Raw genomic sequence first — 21999 nt, 5'->3', positions numbered from 1 at the left:
GCCTTAGAAAGTAGGGAGTTTGGGCCTACCAGTAACATTTCAGTTTTATTGGCATTAAGTTTGAGAAGTTATTTTCCATCCATAGCTTAAGATCAGTGATGCATTCCTTGAGTGTGCTGGGAGGTTAATCTGTAGGGGAGTCTGTACTAAGATATAACTGTATATCGTCTGCATAACAGTGGAAGTTAAGGCCATGTCTGTGAATAATCTGACCCAAAAGAAGGATATAAAGTAGAAAAAGTAATGGCCCAAGGACTGAACCCTGAGGGACACCACGCGACACAGGTGGAGGATTTATATCGGCCGAGTGTGACAAACTGTTGCCTATTAGAAAGATATGATGTGAGCCATTGAAAGGCTAAGCCAGAGATGCCTACAGCAGAGAGATGTGACAGGAGGATTTCATGGTTAACAGGGTCAAATGCTGCACATAAGTCAAGAAGGAGGAGAATATTAAGGGAACCACAATCTGCAAACCGGAGAAGATCATTGACTACACGGAGAAGAGCTGTCTCAGTGCTGTGCTGTGCACGAAAGCCAGACTGAAAAGGCTCATAGAGTTTATTATCTAGAAGAAAAGCATGGAGTTGTGTAGCAACCACATGTTCCATCACCTTAGCCAAAAAAGGGAGATTAGAGATAAGCCTGTAACTGGAGAGAGAAGAAGGGATCCAGGTCAGGTTTTTTAAGGATTGGGGTAACTGCAGCAGTTTCGAGGGCAGTAGGGACAGAACCTGAAACAAAACAGAGACAAAGACAGAAGGGAAGCAGCAAACAAATCAGAATTAACAGACCTAATGTTGCGATAGGAGACAGACTTTTCTTGACAGATGTAGTGGTCACACAGTGTCAGTAGCAGGGGTTGAACTGATAAGCTCAGGGGTTGAAGTCTAAAACTTTAACTACTAAGTCACACTGCCTTCCAAATATAACTGTTGCATCTTTTAAAGTGCTTAATTTTTGACATTGAGCACTTAGTTTTTGGAACATTTTCATCCTTTTTCAGAACATAAAAAGGGGCTTTCTCAAGCACCTAGCCTTTACTTAAGAACAGAGGGGATGTGGAGTAATTATAAAACATAAAAGAAAAAGTAAAGTTATTTGTCATTCAATAGCAGCAGTAGTACACTTCATAAGAATTGATTCACTAGCCTAGGACTCTGGGAGGTTAATTACAACCTCTCCTTTTTTAAATTTGTTGTACATATTGGAAAGATAACAAAAGTGTTGTTCAAAAGTATTTAAATTGTTTTTAAAACATATTCCCTATACTTCAGCTATGTACTTCTACACTTCTCACATTCAGGTCATTTATTCATCCTAACCCTCATAATTCAAGTACCGGTTAATGTTGAGCTGGAGCTTGTTAAAATAAAATGCATGCATTTTAAAACAAAAAATGAAATGTTGGCTATATCCCATAATCAGAAACTCATGAAGGAATCTAAGTAGCCAGTTTCATGGAGTACTATCAGTTAGAGCTGATTATCAATTTGAATTATTGAATATACTGTAGCTGTCATTTTGAATGAATGCATTGTCAGCAATAGTTGCCTTAGGATGACTATTCTTATGCTGCTAATTCTGATTTCACAATTCCCCAGCTGCTGACAAGTGTATAAAACATTTTGAAATATTTGAGAATGCAGCAGTATAGCAAGCAGATGTTCTCACTGTACCATTTACTGGCACCAGATGAACAAAAGCTGTAATTTTCTTAGTTATATTTTTTCAAAATGTGTGTCTTAGATATACCTGCTGTTATGGTATTAAATGTGTTTGTGTTGTTACTTTTATGTATTTTCTGTTATGTTTATTATTATATTATTTTCTTTTAAATGGTCTTATGTCCTTTGTTTTTGGCAGGTGGGACCCCAACAGGGGGGGCAACCATGACATCACCCTCTGGCTGTTTAGAGCAAAACCAAAGGAAAGCTCAGACATGGCACATTAAAGTCTATTGGAGTTATTGTAAGTACTGTGTTTCTTTTGGACTTTCTGGATTTTTTGATTATTTTTTGCCCTTTCACTGGATTATTCTTTGGATTGTGTATTGGTACTACTTGTAGTGTTTTGCTTTTTAGGCAAGTCCTTTTTGCTTCTTTTGAAGCCTTTATGACATTTTTGCTTTTCCAATTATTTTTTCTTTATTTACAAAGATTTCTCATTTAGTTGGTCACTTCAAATAAAGGTTTTCAGGATTTCCTTTCCTTGAGAGGCACTTTTGATTTTTGGAACATTTAAGTATATTTTTCAGGCTTTAAACTCCTTTGGGGCCAGTTAGGACTGAAGCAGACCTGTTGGGTTAGATGTCAAACTCATCTGGGGAGAGCCTAATCCAGGCAGACATAGGAGGAGGTTTGGTTTGTGTAGGCTTTTGGAGGCCTCACATCCTTTTTTTTTTACAGATTTCACTCTAGTTTATAACACCTGCATACACCAGGAGGATCAGCAGAATATAAAAAAAAAGTCTTTCAAATAAGGCCTGTGTTATGTTTCAGTTTAAATTAATGTATATTATTTTTCTTGTCATTAAAATATTGCAGTATTTTTCATATTTTTGGTGGTGTGTGTAATTATGTACTGTCTTTTTAAATGTGTTTTATGGGTGGAGCTTCTGGAGGTGATGTCACCCTTATGTCACCAACCCTGAGCTCTCCCTTGGGCTATTTAGGCCAGAGTAGACTCACCTCAAATTAGGAGACCATTGCATTTGAAATGATTGGGTAGTTTTTATCTGATTTTGTGATCATTTTGCTTTTGTTATTGGAATCTGTTTCTGTATTAGAATTTTGCGACTTACTTGCATTTGGATTGTCCTTTAGGAAACTCCTGGTTCCCTCTTTTTTACTCTTCTAAGCAGTTTCACATTGTCTACTTTTGTTAATACACGCTTCATTTATAAAGATTGTTTGTTTACACCTCTGTGTACTAATTAGAGATTTACCTCCCTCTTGTGGGGATTTTGACATATTTTGCAACTTTCAGAATATTTAGGTAGCTCACCTGCTACGCCTGGGGCCTGCTAGGGCAGAAGCCAGCAAGTAGTAGTTCTGAATAAGTAGGGCTGGCCTCCTCTGCGCTGGTCAGTGAAGTTCCATATGCATTTTGTTACGTCTGAGATTCTCACAATAGCCTGACTATACAATAAGTATTTTATCAACAACAAAACAATTAGCCCATGTCAATTTTCCTCTCTCTTATTTCATTTCACCTTTTGGTTCTGTAATCTGTTTACTCCGGACACGAGTACCCATTTATATGTCATTCTAGCAGACACATCTTCTTATTGCCAGATACTTTTCTAGGAGTCTTATGTTAGCCAAGAACCTCTTTAGGCTACTTCATAATTTCACTTCCTCATGGACCCTTGTTAACCACACCAAACCACATGCACTTCACAACAGGTAAATCACCAGAAGCTAAACATGTTCGGGCCCAGCCAGTTCTTTGATGATAAACCAACCAGGAAAAGCTTGGGTTGCTGCTGGAAGAGGTGTTGGCGTGCTCAGCAGGGGGCGCATACACTGTGGTCTATGTGTGGATCTCATTGCCCCACTGTGCTGTAAAAACTGCGGCATCCTTTGGGTGAGATGTAAAATCGAGATTCTGACTCCCTGTGGTCTTACAAGATGCATGGGCGTACTTCGCAAACAATGGGGGTATATCTTTATGTCCTTCCTAAATTGCCCACCATGAGGAAGTCATTCTGACTCCCTAATCATTCCCTGTCTCTGACTGGCTCATTATTCATACCTTCGCACCCTAACAGCAATGTACGGTGAGTGTACTGGCACAAAAATGGCTGCTATCACATCATCTAGATGGATGCTACACATTAGCGGTGGCTGAAGTGGTGGCTTAGTTTGTGAAGCACTTTGAGGGGTGAGAAAAGCACTATATACAGTGACATGCAATTGTCTTGCACTGGCCTTGAATGTCATCATTTTCAACATGACAAAATATTTGTACACATATTTATCAATTCAGTATTTTAATGTGATGTCTTACGCTGTACCAATTCATTTCCAAAATCTAAATAAACCATTTTCAATAGATATTTAACTGACGAAGAAAAACTCAAAAGTTAGTGTTTGCACTATTTAAACCTCTGTATTTTGGAAGCTCCAGGTTTACACAAATGACAAATGAATCACAAATGATACAAAGATGACTGTCATTTGACCATAATTAATCATAATTATGTACTACTTGTGAGTCCTTTATTTCTCTCTGGATATAAAAAGCACCCTTTGTAAGGGCCATAGTTTTACATAGTCATAGATAAAGGAGCATTCTGCTGATGTGAGAAACAAATTCATTGAAATGTACAAGGCAGATATTGGCTACAAAAAAAGTATTGAAGAGTTGGAATGTCCCATTAAGCACTGTTGGATCCATCATCAGAAATTGGAAGGAAGGTTCTTCACAGCACCCAGACTAGAACAGTCCTTCAAAACTAAACATCAGAGGACGACGTCAACTGGTGAGGGAGGCTACTAAAAATCCAACTGTCACTCTGAGAAGTCTGCAGTGATCTTTTGTTCAAAGTGGAGTAAAGGTACATGGGGCCACAATTTCAAGAACTCTCCATGAAACAGGCCTCTATGGGAGGGTAGCAAGAAAGAAGCCATTTCTTAGGAAGGTTCACATAAAACCACATATGGCATTTGCTACAAAGCATTAGAAAGAGCCTTGATGAAAATAATAATTCAATGCACATATAGCTTATAGGAGCGGCATGGTGGCGCAGTGGGTAGCGCTGCTGCCTCGCAGTTAGGAGACCCTGGTTCACTTCCCAGGTCCTCCCTGTGTGGAGTTTGCATGTTCTCCCCGTGTCTGCGTGGGTTTTCTCCTGGTGCTCTGGTTTCCTCCCACAGTCCAAAGACATGCAGGTTAGGTGCATTGGCGATTCTAAATTGTCCGTGTGTGTGTGTGTGCCCTGTGGTGGGCTGGCGCCCTGCCCGGGGTTTGTTTCTTGCCTTGCGCCCTGTGTTGGCTGGGATTGGCTCCAGCAGACCCCCATGACCCTGTAGTTAGGATATAGCGGGTTGGATAATGGATGGATGGATATAGCTTATAGGAATAGACTAAAATATAGCCATGAGAAAGCCATGTTAAAATAATAGGTTTATAGTAGCGTTTTTAAAATGCTCCACCATATTAGCCTGGTGAATTTCTATCGGTAAAATGTTCCAGATTTTAGGTGCATAACAGCAGAAGGCCGCCTCACCACTTCTTTTAAGTTTCACTCTTGGAATTATAAGCAGACACTCATTTGAAGATCTAAGGTTACGACTTGGGAGTGTAAGGTGACAGGCATTCCAAAATATGGTACGGAGCAAGATTATTTAAGGCTTTTTAAACCATAAGCAGTATTCTAAATGACACAGGTAACCAATGTAGTGACATCAAAACTGGAGAGATGTGCTCAGAAGATTTCTTATAGGCAAACTGTTACCAGAGAACAAAAAATATAAAGTTAAATGTTACATATGATCTCTATTTCTAATTCAAGTGTACTGGTACAAATGTCAGGATGTCCTAGTTAAATAGACAGTTTCAAGCATTTCTTTTGTGGTTTTCCTCCATTTTGTTTTCTCAGAACAACTAAGCAATCACAGTTTTTAACATCATCGTAAAAGACACCAGATTTATCCTAAATTTTGATCTGTAAAGAGATGTCATTAAATATAGTTAAATTCTCTTGACATAAAGACAAGCATATTATGAATATCTATTGCTGCTACGAGCAAGTCTTGCTGCCACCTAGAAATATAATTGTAATCATTGTTAAAGAACAGTGGTTTGGTATCAAAGGTTGTACCCTAGTGTGTAATCAGTCTTTTCCTTCTGTAACAGGGTGGCCATGGCTGTTAACTTAGGCTGATATACCAAGTCCCATACCACCCTTTGGCCAAACCTGGATAAACACTGCATCCAAGGTAGGTAGATAGATAGATAGATAGATAGATAGATAGATAGATAGATAGATAGATAGATAGATAGATAGATAGATAGATAGATAGATAGATAGATAGATAGATAGATAGATAGATAGATAGATAGATAGATAGATAGATAGATAGATACTTTATTAATCCCAATGGGAAATTCACATTCTCCAGCAGCAGCATACTGATACAATAAACAATATTAAATTAAAGAATGATAATAATGCAGATAAAAAAAAAAAACAGACAATAACTTTGTATAATGTTAAATGTTAACGTTTACCCCCCGGGTGGAATTGAAGAGTCGCATAGTTTGGGGGAGGAACAATCTTCTCGGTCTGTCAGTGGAGCAGGACATTGACAGCAGTCTGTCGCTGAAGCTGCTCTTCTGTCTGGAGATGACACTGTTTAGTGGATGCAGTGGATTCTCCATAATTGATAGGAGCCTGCTGAGCGCCCGTCGCTCTGTCACAGATGTCAAACTGTCCAGCTCCATGCTAACAATAGAGCCTGCCTTCCTTACCAGTTTGGCCCAAAAATACATAATATTATTTGTTCAGTATTTCCACAAACAGCTGTTACTTTAAACGTTTTCTCCATCCATAGTAACAAAGTAACAAAGTTAAACATTTTGTTCTTAAGTGTCCCTATTAACAAAGCCCTTAATTATATTCCATTCCATAAGTTTATTACCATTCTTCTTAGTTAACAAACTTTCCTGAATGTTAAGGCAAAAATGTACTGGCCTGTAAGCCAGTTTTCTCTGCTTACAGATTTTAAACATTTCCAACTGTTGTTTTTCCTGTCTCTGCACTCTGTATATAATTTTTAAAAGTTTAATTATTGCCTTTATTCTTACCCAACTTTGTGGTTTATTCCTACCAACCTACTTTAATACAAACAATCGGTTTTATTAATATTTAATTTATTCTGAAATGTTGCCAAAAGCTTTGGTGTATATTATCAGTTGTCCCTTCTCCTTCCTATCTCGGATAAGAATTGTTGTTTTGTTCATATAACAAAGAACTTTGGCTTTATGCCCTCCATTTCCTAGGATTTCCAGTCTGTGTACTTTTTGATTTTTTTTTTTTTGTTTATTTTTTGTTTGCTAATGGTTCAATGCAACACAAAAGGGTTTAAGCTGGTAATAGGCACTCTTATCTTACATCATTTCTTCTTTTTTTTGCTTTCATTATGCTGTTAACACCTGTTTTACTTTCCATTTTTGATTAACTGCTTGTACCCAGTCTTTGATTTTCACTCTAGAGTCTTCCAATTATATACACAATATGCCTTATGTTACCACAGACCTTGTCTGTGTTTACAAATGCTGAAGTCCATTATTTTTTCTCTCAGTTTTCTTGTATCTTGTACTATACACATGCACGCACAATTTATATGTATTTCTTCCTGGGATTGCACACACTTGGCCCTGATTAATTATTACATTTATTCTGCTGGCCAACACCCTTGCTTAAATTTTGTAGTTGTGACACAAAAGGGTCAATGATCTCTACTGTAGTTGTATTGATCTCTACTGTAGTTGTATTTCTTTTCCTATCTGTCTTTTTATAGCTATAAATTTCTTATGCCTAGTTTCCCTGATAGCCCATTTCCTTGTAATCTTGTGACTAACCTCTGCTCACAAAGTAATATGGTTGAATGTTTGACTTCCTCCAGTAGTCTTAATAGATTCAAATTTCACCAAGACAATCTAGACCTGAGAGGGACATGCTCCTCAGGTGGCTGCCGGCAGTCACGAGTGGTGAGGCTATGTGGAGAAACCAGCTGTTAAATCCGCTTGCAGAAGCTGCTAAGATAGCCACACAGACACAGCACTTACAGAGCACTTTGACTGTGTATCACCACTGCTAAACACCATACTGGGTATTTGGCCATTGGTGACCCTCAAACGGGCTCAGGTGAGCTGGCAGGATGTGCACACAGGTATTGGGACGAAGCAGTCAGGGGTGCGTGTAGGAGCAGCCCTGGAAGGCGGCAGCAGGTTCAGCTGCTGAAGAAGTGTTTAGAATGCTAAATCCATTTCTCTGTCTTCCCAACCCCAAGGCTGGTACTGTATTTATTAATTGTTAATTCAGAATGAATGCACTATATGTTGAATATCTATTATTGTAATTAGGAAGCATAGCCAGTTAGGCAAAAATACAAACTTAAAATAGGAAAAAGGGCCAGGATGCATTTTACTCCATACCTAATATATAAACATTGAATAATTCACACAAAAGAAAACAACGAATACTGCTGTTTCTATTCCCTCTTCTGATGTTCCAGTAATGTGTTAAATGGATGAATGAGAATTTACACTGCAGTAGCCCTATCTGTTCTATATGCTTTCTTTTCTGATCCTTGCTCCCTTATTGTTTTAAGTACCACGACCAAAAAGCAGGGATAGGATAGGGGTTTGGTTTCAGCGATATGACTGGGAGCTGCGGGTTGACATAGCCAAATGGATAACTAAGATGAGAGTCAGTAGTCAACAGCAAAAAGCAGCGCTTGCCACTGGGCTTACATCTTCTTTAAGCTCAGCTGAACTTTCTTTTTCTATGTTACATGAACATATTTTTTCCTGTCTAAGACACCGCCCTGTCCTCAGTCATCCAACCATCGTATTGGCTGTGCTGCTGTTTGGTCCATCAATCAGTGTCCTTCATTTGCATAAAGCACACTCTCAGCACTGCGCAGGGCATGTAAGTTATCATAATATTAATTAAAATCGACAAATAAAAAATGTATCAACAATTTTTTTTATTTTTCATGCCCCAAATATATAGACAGTTATTCTTTTGGAAAGATGCAATTAAATAAGTTTGTCTGTACATCTGGTAGCCGGAATAGTGCTGTGCTAGTGCTGACCTTTCAATGAATGTTAGAAGTCCAGCCAAATCATATCCTGATGTTAAACTGAATTCACTTGCCCAGAATCTGCAGCCATGACACCTAAATGTATGGATACTGTAGTCATGCTCTCTGCTCTCATTGTGATTAACTTTTATTTCATGGAGGACATGCCCAGTGAGGTCAATGTAACTACTCAGGAGGTTACCAATCCAAAAAAAGGTCTCTACAAAAATATCGAGGACCACTTCTGGTCAGTTGATTTCTGGCATACCATTTGAAAAGTACTCAGAAGTGCCAGTCACCTTCAACGCTTTAAAAGAGAAGAATTCTTCATTGTTAAAGGGGTCCCATCACTGTCAAACTGGGGAAGAAGAAGAGGTTATAGTGGACTAGAAAAGACTTGAAGTTCCCCTTTGTGAACTGGTTTGTTTGTAAGGACTTCTTGGAATTAATAGGATAAAAATAAGAATAGGACTCTGAATAACAACTAGAGAGAGTGACTTCTTTTTTATCTGTGGTTTGTCCAGCCATCAAGGCCATCTCCATCTTACAGAGAAAGAAAAGGTATTTGGAAAGTTTGTGTGCTGTTTGGTGAGTCCTCAGAAATGTTATAAGTCTATACAGTATAATCAATCACTTTATAAGTTTTTATCTACATTCAGCACCAAAAGAATGTTATGTAATTAGCAATGAAAAATTAAACACAGTACAATAGTGACTTTGCAGGTCATAAGTTTGCATTATGCCTTTCGGGTGCCAGGGCCTTCTCTAAAGACTCCACAATTATTTCATATTCCAAAAACTTGCTGTAAGCATGATTATAGTGTGTCTGTGTGAATTAATTTATGTGTGCCCTACAGACTGCTTGATCCTTTCTTTCTGGGCAAGCGCTTACTATGCCTGTGCCAGTTGTTTCTTGGATAAGCTGTGGCTTGCTCATATCTCTGTGTAGGATGAAGTGGCTAAAATACACACAATGAAAGTGAACTGAGGCCTAGATAATGTGAAATGCAATAAAACAGGGGATTCAATTAAACTTTACTATCACTGGTTATCATCTTCACAAAAATGAAAGTGTGAAGTTATAGGAACCACTCCTAATAAGAAAGTAACTTATAAAATATTTGGAATAAAGCATCATAGAGCCATGCACAAATATGATATTCTTTAGTTTTGACCTCAATGTTTTTATTGTGACAAAATGTTTGACTTCTAGATTCTTCAAGGTAAATTGCATCATTACATAAATACACAGTTATACATCATTATATAAAATAACCCCTCCAACACAGGCAGTGGTCCTAAGGAATCCGCCAAATTGACATTTTCATGGATTAGTTCCATTTACTATTTATTGTGTTGTTGTTAAATCTAAATGTTTTATCTCCTTGCTGTTTGTAGTAAATTGTCACATTTAGTTGCAGAACATTAGGAGAGCTATAAAGAGAAGTAAAAAAAAAGTCATTCAGCCCAATAAGCTCTATTCAAAATAACATCATGTTGATATTTAAATTTACTCTCCATCACGTTACTTGGTAATTTGTTCCATGTGTTTATAGTCCTTTGTGAGAAGAAAAACTTTCAAACCTACATGTGAAATCTGCCATTAAAACGTTTCTAACTGTGTCCCTTTGTTCTTGTTTAATAACAGTCTTGATCCACTGTACTAATTCCCTTCATACTTTTAAACACTTCAATCATGTCCTCTCTTAATCTCTGTTTGCTTTATCTGCTCAGGTTCAGCTCTTTCAGCCTCTCCTCATAGCTCATACCTCTTAGTCCTGGAATCGGCCTATTTACCTTTTCTCTAGCGCTACTGTGTCTGTTGTGCTGCCCAAAGACCAAAACTGCATGCAGTAGTCCAGATGAGGCCTCACCAGTGTGTTATCAATCTTAATCATAATGACATTTTCATGGATTAGTGAAAACTTAAGTTAATCTCCTTTGACTTGTACCCTACAAACCATGACATATACTGTATAACATAACACCCAATTAGTCAAACCTGTCCAACCCTGTATGATGTCCAGGGCCCTCTGAAACAGCTTAGCTGAGTCTACATTAATTGCCCTTCCACTTAGTTTGGTATCATCTTGAAAGTTAAGCAGCTTATTGGTTATACTAGCTGTGCTACCTGTAATTATCCAAGTAATTAACGTAGATCTCAATGTTAACGTTTGCAGTGCACCATGCAATGCACATGTTTCTGTTATATGCCATCTGGTTTGTGATTTATAAAAGCAATGTTAAATTTTGTGATGTGTCATCTACTGGAATGACAAATGCAATACATTTTATAAAAATGTAATGTGCCATCATTTAGAATGACAGAAACTTAGCGACTCGGTGGACAGACAGACAGACACTTATGCTTTTATTCAGGTGGAGGACTTGTTTAGATAATTTACAGTATGTAAATTAAAAACAGCAGCAGCCCCAGCATTGATCCAAAAGAAACACCACTTTAAATCTCACTTAACTTTGAAAAGGTTCTCCTCATCATAACCCTTTGCTTCCTGTGTTTGAGCCTATTTGTACCCACCAACACACTGCCCCTTGAATTTCTTCTTCTTTTAGTTTGAGTTCTCACTTGTTTTGTGTTGAAAGAAATTACTATCAGAACGTATCATCCATGCTCGCATTTTTATTCACTGTCATGGTGACTTATAGGGTAATTGAATTGTTACCTGTACATCCTGTAGGTATGTCTGTCTTCTCTGACACACAATACATCCATCATAGCTTAAGTTTTCTGCTATTCTCAGTGTAATACACTGGCACAGTGCTGCATAAGTACTGAAACATGATTCTCTCCACGTATGATGAGGCCTCCTCACTGAACATGGGACCTTTGCAGTTGCTTACCTAGAAAGTGGGCCTCATCATATAATACGTTTGCTGTTTTGTATTTTTCAGAAATATGTTTTGTTAAAAATTAAGGATAAAGATTGGTTTTCTGCTTACATTTGAATTCTGATTTAGAAGGAACCTTGTGAAAAACAATATGGCAAGACATTGTGGGTGAAATAAGCTTCATTCTTAGTTTAGATGACAGACTGCGAAGCCTTCTGGCTAAAAATAATACAAAGAACCGTGGAGGTATTCACATACTATGAAAACGTGAATCCCATTTTGTGAATGTCATGGAAATGTACCTTACACAATATAAGATATTTTTATCCTGTGCACAGACTGTCTACTTAAAGTTCAATAAAGTCTGACATATTCATTCACAACATACAAGGAGCTGCTAAGCCGACTTACCATTTTTTTCTCAAAAATGGCACAGGGTTTTTTTAAAACAGTAAGATGATCCCGGCTATTGCACAGGCACATAGTTGAGGGCAAAGCAAGTTAAAGACCTCCTACAATAATAAGAGTATGTTTTCTATGTGACCTGTGGAAAGCAAGATATCAAAAAGCAAAAGCAGCAATGCAGAAATAAAATTTAAATGCAATGAAAATGACTGGCCACACATGGAATACTCCTCCAATTGCTTCCAGCATCTAATGATTATGGAAGAAAACTTTGATGAAAGTGGTGTCACTTTTTCCCTCTTATTGGTTCTTCTTGTGTAATTATTAGGGAAAAATTACGACAATATTGCATAAGAAATAAAATCACACCACAAAAATCATTTGAACCTGACATAATGAAACAAAAAAAATGCTCTGATTTTAAAATGACTTGCAATGTTAGTCATAAAACATCAAAAGGCTGTTTTTTTACGTTTGTTTTAATATCTTTTGATTTAAGGGAAATTGAATTTTAATAGTCATGTTTTTACTGAAACAAATGACATTTAAGCTAGAAAATGTGTTCTCAATAGATTTATTACATCTGTTTGTTTAGAGAACCTCAAGCAATGTAAACAGTAAAAACTTTTGATCAAATTTCATGTATTTATTATATTATAACACTGAGAATACAGATACAATTTCCCTTTAGAGCTTTTATTTATTACTACCAATATTTGTATTCTCTACTGTTATGATATTCAGTAACATATGTTGTGTTTAATAAAATAAGAAATTCATCAGTATTAATGGGTTTTTCACATATTTGTAGTTGAAAATCTGCCTTCTTTTGTATTGATTGAAATAATAACCCTGAAGTCAATAGGGAAATTACAGGAACATATTGAAAAATTAAATGTTCTCATCTAGTATAATATTACCTAGTGGGAACAAATCTAAGTACTGTAATTTTTCATTATTACTTATACTATGCTTTTGGCATGTTTACCTTGACCTTAATGGAAACTTTATAGCTGTACCTGTATCTGCACCAGTTCATTACACTTTGATATAAATCTTTCAATACACAATTTTTCAATAGTTAAAATGCTACTGTTTAGTTAATGCAGAATAACCTACAACTTCAGAAAATGCATATTAAATTGATGTTTTCAATATAGTTCAATTGCACAGATTGACACAGAAATTATCCAAAAAAAAAGGTTGTGTGTTTAAAGCTAAGTAGCAACAGAAGAGGAAAAAATCTCAGTGTGACATGAAATTTGGAAAAATGAATATGCAGTTGTGGCAGACCCCTTCACTATATGTTCAGGGGGAGTGGACTGTGCAATACCTCCCCCTGGACGCTAGATGGCAGCCCTGCTGGGTTGGAGCAGTGCCTCAGTTTCCCACAGAGCTCCATGGAAATTGGAGTTGGGTGCAGCCCTGTTGGGTCCCACAGGCACCACCAGGGGGTGCTGCAGCTGGGACTCCTGAGCCCTTATGGGCAGTGTTTTTGCCACACCCGGAAGTGCAGCCTAAGTCGGGAGGAGGAGGACGAGGTTGCCTGGGAGGAGTGGTGGAAGAAGAATAGTGTGCCTTTTGTTGTTGTTTTGTGCTTTGTGGGTCTGTGCTGTGCCTGTGGGACACAGGGAAGACGTGTCCCACAGGTGAAGACAATAAATCTTTGTTTTATTTTTACATGTGCCTCCTTGTGTCTTGTCCCAGCTCAATGCAGTTTTTTGTGATGAATACAGTTTTCAGAACTTGGAAGTCCTAAAAAGAAACATTATCTGGTGCATGCTGATGATGGCACTACATAAAATAAAGACTGCATTTTTATTTATTACCTACACAACAAGAGATTTTTGTGGACTTTTTTCTAAACCATCCTGGTGGAGTCCTTTTAAGGGTTCCCATTATGAAGCCATTCCATTCTCCATTGCTAGTGCATTAATTCCACCAGTTAAAGTAGATATCATTTCTGCATATCACTGCAGGGAATTAGGTTTTCACATTAATATTGTGATGGCTTTCAGAATATGGCTTTAGTTTTTGGATTCATAGACATTAGACCTAGCTATGATACAGTAACAGGTAAAAGCAAGTACTTTTCTTTTTTTTTAGACCAAAATGGATTGTGAAAATCAAACTTAAGTTTACTGAGAACTTTTCAGGAGACAATTTGGAAGTTTAAGTTAGGCCTGTCTAATGATTTCAGTTACAAAACAGTGGAGACTTGGTAATAAAGTAGACAGAAATGGTGATGTATTCTTAAGCTGCGCCTAAGTAGCATGCTTTTGAGGAACAAGCAATGAATAATTGTTTAGACTATACCACAAAATATGAATTATGTGTTTCTGCTAGTCCATATACAGTATCTTTGCTGACAGTAAAACTGTAGTATTTAAAAGGTATTTACATATAAAAAAATCACTCTTTGTTGCTCATATTTACATTTAACATTCATTTGTCTGGAGGAACATTGTCTTTTAGTAGCATCTTCTGATTTAATCTATGAATCACTTCCGAGAGTACTGCAGTTTGATATGCTGGCCATCTACTGTACGTTCTGGTTTATATTGATGACATTTTAGTATTTTCAAACAAGTTTGAGGCTCACATTGGTCATGTAAACACAAATTTTGTCACATTTATGTAGCAAATCATTTGTTTGCAAAACATGAAAATTGGGAATTTCTTAGGACCTTTGTACTTTTTATGAATTGTCAAATTTCTCAGTTAGGTCTGAACAATAATAAAACTAAAGTAAAGGCCATTCAGGAATGGAAGGAAGCAAATTCTTTCAAACAGGTTCAATGATGTGTGGGCTTCTCAAATTATTATAGTCATTTAATCAGAAACTTTAGTATCATCATAGTTCCTATAATGGTTAAAACCAAGAAAAAAGTTGATTTGGTCAAAAGAAGCTCAAAGCTTATTTATGTTCTTTGTTTTTAGTAGGGCATCCATCCTAAAACCTCCAGAGTACATTTCTCCTTTTATGGAGGATGTTGACACCTCCAGTGTCTAGTGTTGGAGCTGTTTCATGTCAAAATTTTACTGATACTAGAAAAGTACACCCATGTGCACTTACTTCCTAAAAATCTAACCATTATTAAGCAAAATAATGACGTTTGAAATAGGGAGCTTGTAGTGATTATATTGGCTGTTAAGGAGTGAATGCATTGGTTGAGGGGTGCCAAACGCCTGTGTGTAATCTGTATGGCATATAGAAATGTAATGAACCGGATGTCAGCTACATTTTTTAAAACTATAGGCAAGACAGAAAGCTTTTATTGTTATATTGTATTTATTTCATGATTTTGTTATCCTGTAACAGATACAAATAAAAATGATGATGCTTTTAGATAGGCTTTAGATTATGATATTTTCTGTTGTATTTGACTATGCACTGAGCTTATGACTTGTGAGTAGAAACTGTCCCTGAATCTATTGATGAAAGTACCAATTGCCCTGTGCCGTTTGCCAGAAGGGAGGAGTGAGAAAAGTAGCTTTGCAGGATGGCTGAAGTCTGTATTTATACTGTTCACCTTCTTAAGGCATATAGTGTTGGGTATGTCCTGAACAGAAGGCAGCTGGGTGCCAATAATATTCTCTGTCCCTTTTGTCACCCTCTGCTCTACTATGCACCTGTAGATTTTCATATGAAGAGAGGTGCTGGTGCACCTTCTTGACAAGAGATGAAATATATTGTTCACACCAAGAAATTTAAAGTTGGTCACTCTTCAAGAGCAGTGTGGTCTGATTTCTTTTTCTGTCTAAACCTTCTCATCATTGTTGGTAATCAGATCTATGATCGTGGAATCACCAGCAAACTTAATGGTGGAGATAGAGTTGTATCTGGCCACAGTGTCGGAGACAAACAAGGAGTACAAAGGGTCACTCAGCACACTACCCTCCAGAATGCTTGTGTTGAGGATGTGCGACTGACAATCCTAATGTGATGTTGGAGACCTTCCATGACACGACCCTGAAGAAAGGTTATTATAGTTTTGCCTTTTTATATTAGTTTTTATTTCTATACTTTTTCTGACCTTACTTGCCAAATTTCATCCATCTATCTAGTTGCTTTTTTTGATATATCGTGTTTATACACACACACACACACACACACACACGCACACACACACACACACACACACACACACACACACACACACACACACACACAGACATAATTCCAAAAAATGATATTTTTGGACTCGGGGAGCATAAACGTCAAGATTCATCAAAATGTCGAGGTGGAATTTTTTTAATGATTACTATACTTTCTCTATTCTTTGTATGCTTCGAGTGCGAAGTGGCAGGCATCTGAGAAATAAACTGAAACGTTACTCACTCGTGATTTTTTCTGTCCATACAGTAAAGGTTTTGTTGAGCAGCACATTCTGATTTCAGGCATTTGAATTGCATCTTGATTTACAACAAGTGCAAAGAAAGGCGACACGTAAATCTCTTTCTATTCCATATGCTTTACCCGCTTATTCAGCTTGCTCTGTCACTGCAAATGCTGTGTGAACAGCCACCTTCCTTCACCAGCCGCTGTTCACTGGAGGATGGCTTTCAGTTTTACAGTTAAATGTTATAAGGGTTAAAAACTAACAGCAAGAAAATTAATTCAAAAATGAAAACTAAAATTATGTTCAGTAAATTATTATTTTATTTCAGTTAGTCTTTCCAGCTACTTCAATAGTTTCATTTAGTTTTAGTTTTTCATTTCAGTTTTGTTAATTATTTTATTTCAGTTTACGAAAATGTTTTTTTAATAATAGTTTCAGTTTTGATTTTAGTTTTCATTAACTATAATAACCTTGCCCTGAAGGTTGCTGAGGGTTGTGTTGATGAAAAAACAGAAATCTTAGTGATTGGCAAAAATGGATATAATGAGGATATTAGAAATAAACTTGATCCATTAGGCTTAAAAGTCAAGGCAGAGGTAAAGAATTTAGGGGTGATTATTGACTCTGACCTAAATTTTAAATCACATATTAATCAGATCAGTAGGACAGCATTTTTCATCTGCCCTGATTGAACATGACATCATTACTGACCCAGGAGTCATTGTCAGAGAACGCCCATACTCGCTTCCCGAGGGAAAGAAAGCGGAAGTGGAGTGGAAATTAGACGTATGTTGGATCAAGAGGTAATTGAGGACAGCTACAGCCCCTGGTCCAGTCCTATTGTCTTAGTTCTAAAACCAGACAAGTTGTGGAGGTTTTGTAACGACTTTCATCATCTCAATCAGGTCTCCAAGTTTGATGCATATCCGATGCCTCAAGTTCATGATCTTCTTGAATGGCTAGGTAATGCTCAATTCCTAACTACCCTTGACATGACAAAAGGGTACTGGCAAATTCCCTTAATGGATTCTGCCAAGGAAAAAAACGTTTTTAGTACCCTAGTGGAAACTGGCAATATATGGTCCTTCCATTTGGTTTGCACGGGGCACAAGCGACCTTCCAGCATCTGGTAGATACACTATTAAGGCACCACAATTCCTATAGTGCCACCTACTTGGATGACATAGTTATCTATTCCGGCACCTGAAAGGAACATATATCACAGGTTACAGCTGTTCTAAATAATAATAATAATAATTCTTTGCATTTATATAGCGCTTTCTCACTACTCAAAGCACTTAGCAATTGCAGGTTAAGGGCCTTGCTCAAGGGCCCAACAGAGCAGAGTCCCTTTTGGCATTTTATGGGATTTGAACCAGCAATTAACACAAGATGGTCTTCGAATTAATCCGAAGAAATGTTTCTTTGGGTTGAAAGAAGTCCAAATATTTGGGCTACCTTGTGCGAAGGGGTACAGTTAAGCCGAAGTGTTCCAAAATTGATGACATTCTCAATTGGCCCTGTCCAATAAATAAGCAGCAGGTACAGGCTTTCATAGGACTAGCTGGTTATTACCACAGTTTGTACCTCATTTTTCTGAGAGAGCTTCGCCCTTAACTAACCTAACAAAGAAAAGGGCACCCTTAAAAGTTGTTTGGGACGATAAGATTGAATCTACATTTTGTGACTTGAAGACTGCCCTTACATCAGTACCCCTGTTGAAAACACCTACTTTTGCTTTCTCTTTTATTCTCCAGACTGATGCATCGGACACAGGACTGGGAGCCATGTTGAGCCAGTGCATCGATGGTGCTGAATACTCCGTTATGTACCTTAGTTGGGAACTGCAAGATAGAGAGACCAGGGGCATCATGCATAACGGCGTGCATAGAATTCACACTAAAACATGACGTACAGACAAAAGCGGAAACGTGCGTATGCACAAAAAAATCCAGATGCATAAATCTGTGCGAACGTCAACTTCCACGTTCTTCTGCTCCATAAATCCCAGTCAGCGTGAAAAGTAATGCACGTGCATGCACCTGCTGCCCCACCTCAACTCCTCCCAGAATTATGCCTCTTTGAATATGCAAATCAATATAAATAGCCCTTAAGCTCAGCATTCTGTGAAAAGGCAATGGCAAAACCACATGGGAAAATAGAAGAATTTCAGCGAATACCAAGTGGAGGCAAGGAAAAACGTACTATTTGTTGGTTTAAACAGTGGTAAAGGAAGTTGATCGAGTGATATAGAGTATTGGAGAAACGCGAAAGCTCAGCTTCACAAAGTCGCACAACTAACAACTAAAAAAGAAGTTGTCAGATATCAAAGTCGCTGTGAAAAGGCAAGTCTTAGCCCACTATCTGAGTGTTACATGAAAGCTTATTAGAGTACAGAGAAAAGAAAAAAAATAGGGACACAGTGAGAAAAAAGCTTGAAATGTCAAGTTTAATCTCAAAAATTCCACTTTAATCACATAGTTTATTTGGTCATTAAAGTAGAACATCATAAACTTCATCTTTAAATCATTTAATTTACTTGTTTCTCAAATACCATCGTAACTAAAGTAGCACATTAAATGTTTTGTTTTGTTTGTGTTCTTCTATGTGCTCTATGTGTGTGATTCACTACGTGCTTCTTAAACGGGCTTTCTCTTCCTCTGAAAGGACACAGAATCCATTGCATTCGTGATATTACAGCTCTCTGAATAATTTAAATACTGAGATGCATACTTGATATCATTTTCATGATTGAAAGCATGTTATTGAACACGGGAACACGGTGGCGCAGTGATAGTGACGAGCTGGCGCCCTGTCCAGAGATTGTTCCTGCTTCCTGCAAGATGCTTGCTGCACCGTGCACGACCTTTGATGAAATAATTTATTGCAGCAGTACTGTCTCTTTCAAACGTACTAACCTCCAATTCCTGTCCTTCCTTTACTTTCTCCAAGTAACCAATCGCCACACAATCAGCTCTGTAACATGTTAAACCATCTGTAACTTAGAATGCCAATTCTTCAAAACTTTTAAGGAACACTGAAATATGTTCGTAGTACATGTTTAATTATTCTATCCATGTATCCTTCCAGTGTCGCGCCAGCCCCAGCAATAATATAGCACGAGGCAGGAACAATCCCTGAACTAGCTAGCGCTGCGACACCATGTCCTCACATGTTAAATTATTAACAATTTTGACTATTTAAATGATGTTAACATTTTATCTGTATAATGTAAAAAACATATTTTGCTGCATTTCATCTTAAAAATGATATCGTCATAGTATGTAAATACGCGCTTTATAAAGTGGCTCAGGTTGTGCAATATTATAACTATCGCAAGTTTACAGTGAGGTAATTGTACTAATAAGTACAAACAGTTTTACAAGGAGCACTTGATGGACTGATTGAATGCATTTATAGTTCTTGGGATGAAACTGTTTCTGAATCGCAAGGTCCATACAGGAAAGGCTCTGAAGCATTTGTCGTATGAGAGCAGTTCAAATAGCGCATGGCTGAGGCAGCATGTGCTTGATACTGTATACTGATAATTCTCTTTCCGATCAGCAGCAGTAGAGCTGTGATTCCACACTCAGATACAGTGGGATAAATAGTCTGAGTGGCGCATTGAGAGAAACAACGCTAAAGCAGCTATGGTATTTAGAATAGTTTGGACGCTGGGTGCTGCCAGTTTGCAAAACCGAATGGAGAACTTGTGTGCGCCAAGCATTTAGCTGCTGTGAAAGTGTGTGTGGCTTTACGCCAAGTTTAGGTTTTATACATCGCAATTTGAGCGTGGAAATGGGAGTACACAACATTTTTGTGCGTACGCACCATTTATACATGAGGCCCCAGGTATGCAGCAGTGGAGTGAGAGGCTCTGGCGATAAAGTGGGCTGTGACTCAGTTAAGATATTACCTTTTGGGATGGGAGTTCACTTTGATCATGGACCATGCTGCTTTGCAGTGGATGGCTGTGCATCTGGAGTCGAATCCTCATGTCACTAGGTGGTTTCTAGATCTTCAACCCTACAGATTCCAGGTCATTTATCGTAGAGATTCTCTGCATTCCAACGCTGATGCCCTGCCTCGTATCTATGACCTCTTGGCTCAGGACGCCTGACCTGGTGGGTCTGGGCTGAGGGGGGGGGTTCATGTCACACACGTGCGCTTAGGAGGCAGCCAACAAGCTCTAAGATTAGTGATACTACAAGGGATAAGGGTTGATTAAACGTACTAATGCCTCTCTCTCTTCATCAACAGAACTAAAGAAGACAAACAATAACTCACCATCCATATTTCCGGTCACTCAAAATGGCTTCCACACAATAATCCCGGCTTCGTATTCCAGCGATGATGTCACTTCCGGTTCTCCTGAGAAGACGGCACTTCCAGCTCCACCATGATGATGTCACTTCCGTCCATCTGCTTGTGATGTAATTTCCTGTCAACCTAATTTCCTGCCACCATTTTGTATAAAAACCCAATGTATTCAAGTCTCAACTGTCAAATGTTCTTACTTTTGATCCTTTTTTGCCATTTTTAAACTAATTTTTGTCCCAGGACATTATACGGGGTCATTCCCCAACTCTTTGTGAGACTTTGTGAGTCTTTATTTCTATCACACCTGATATTCTGTATATGCATTTAATTATCATTTTTATCATTGCTCCATGATCCGTACTAAGACCCACTTTCTCTGCTGTTCTGTTTCCGGTTTTCTGTGGTGACGATCTGCGCCACCACCACCTGATCAAGGCACCATGCAGTCCTTACATTGATGGATCAAAGGCCAGATGTCCACATGACCATCATCATCTAATTCTTCCATGTGAAACCTGAAAACTATGAGGACTACATTTTTCATTTATCTGAAAAACAAAATAATCCTTCTTTCATCTCCTGGTTTCATTTATTTCAGCTGTTTCCTTTGAGCAGCTTGATCTTTCCTTACAAAATCTTTACAAAGAATCTCTTATTCTTGAAGGTAGTGTAACTGTTTTGATGCAACAGATGTGTTATGCAGTACTGAGAATTAAGGGACTACCTTTGTCAGGAGTGGGCTCTCCAGACAGAAGTCAGGGTCAATTTAACAAAGAGTTCCATACAGTGACTTTCTCTAATTGTTTGGATGGAGGAAAGACTGCAAATTTAAATAAAAGTATAGAAAGTATAAAAGAGAGACAGAACAATTACTACAAGGAAACTGGATAATTGTTTAACTATTTTACCTAATTTGAAATTTTTCTTTTTATATGTGGACATTCTATCCAACAGAAAGTGCTTAATGATGATTCTGATTGGTATCATGATGTTCATAACTACTTACAGTTGGCCAATAGGTTGGCACTTTAAAAAGCTAAGGTTTTCATTTGACAAATCATGCAAGGCAGTGTAATCAGTTAATTCAGATTTATTGTTAAATGTGCAGAGTATGATGAAATTCTTATTAGCATGCTTGACCAACACACAACACACACCACTTTCTAAGCGCCACAATCTCTCAGTCTTTAGGTTAAGTAAAATATAATAATATAGGATACTATGAGACTGTCATATGACTATACAGTGTATGCTTTGAATTTATG

General features: G+C 37.8%; 1 long non-coding RNA gene across 1 annotated transcript; it reads left to right on the top strand.

The window, feature by feature from the left end:
* Positions 1 to 1885: 1885 nt before the first annotated feature.
* On the top strand, positions 1886 to 21004 carry LOC114643183 (uncharacterized). Its single transcript, XR_003714698.2, has 2 exons — positions 1886 to 1971; positions 20675 to 21004. It is a non-coding gene; the product is annotated as an uncharacterized LOC114643183 (long non-coding RNA).
* Positions 21005 to 21999: the final 995 nt, after the last annotated feature.

This window comes from Erpetoichthys calabaricus, chromosome 1 (assembly GCF_900747795.2).
Source record: "Erpetoichthys calabaricus chromosome 1, fErpCal1.3, whole genome shotgun sequence".
NCBI lineage: Eukaryota > Metazoa > Chordata > Cladistia > Polypteriformes > Polypteridae > Erpetoichthys > Erpetoichthys calabaricus.
This window is presented reverse-complemented; position numbering and strand designations above follow the sequence as displayed.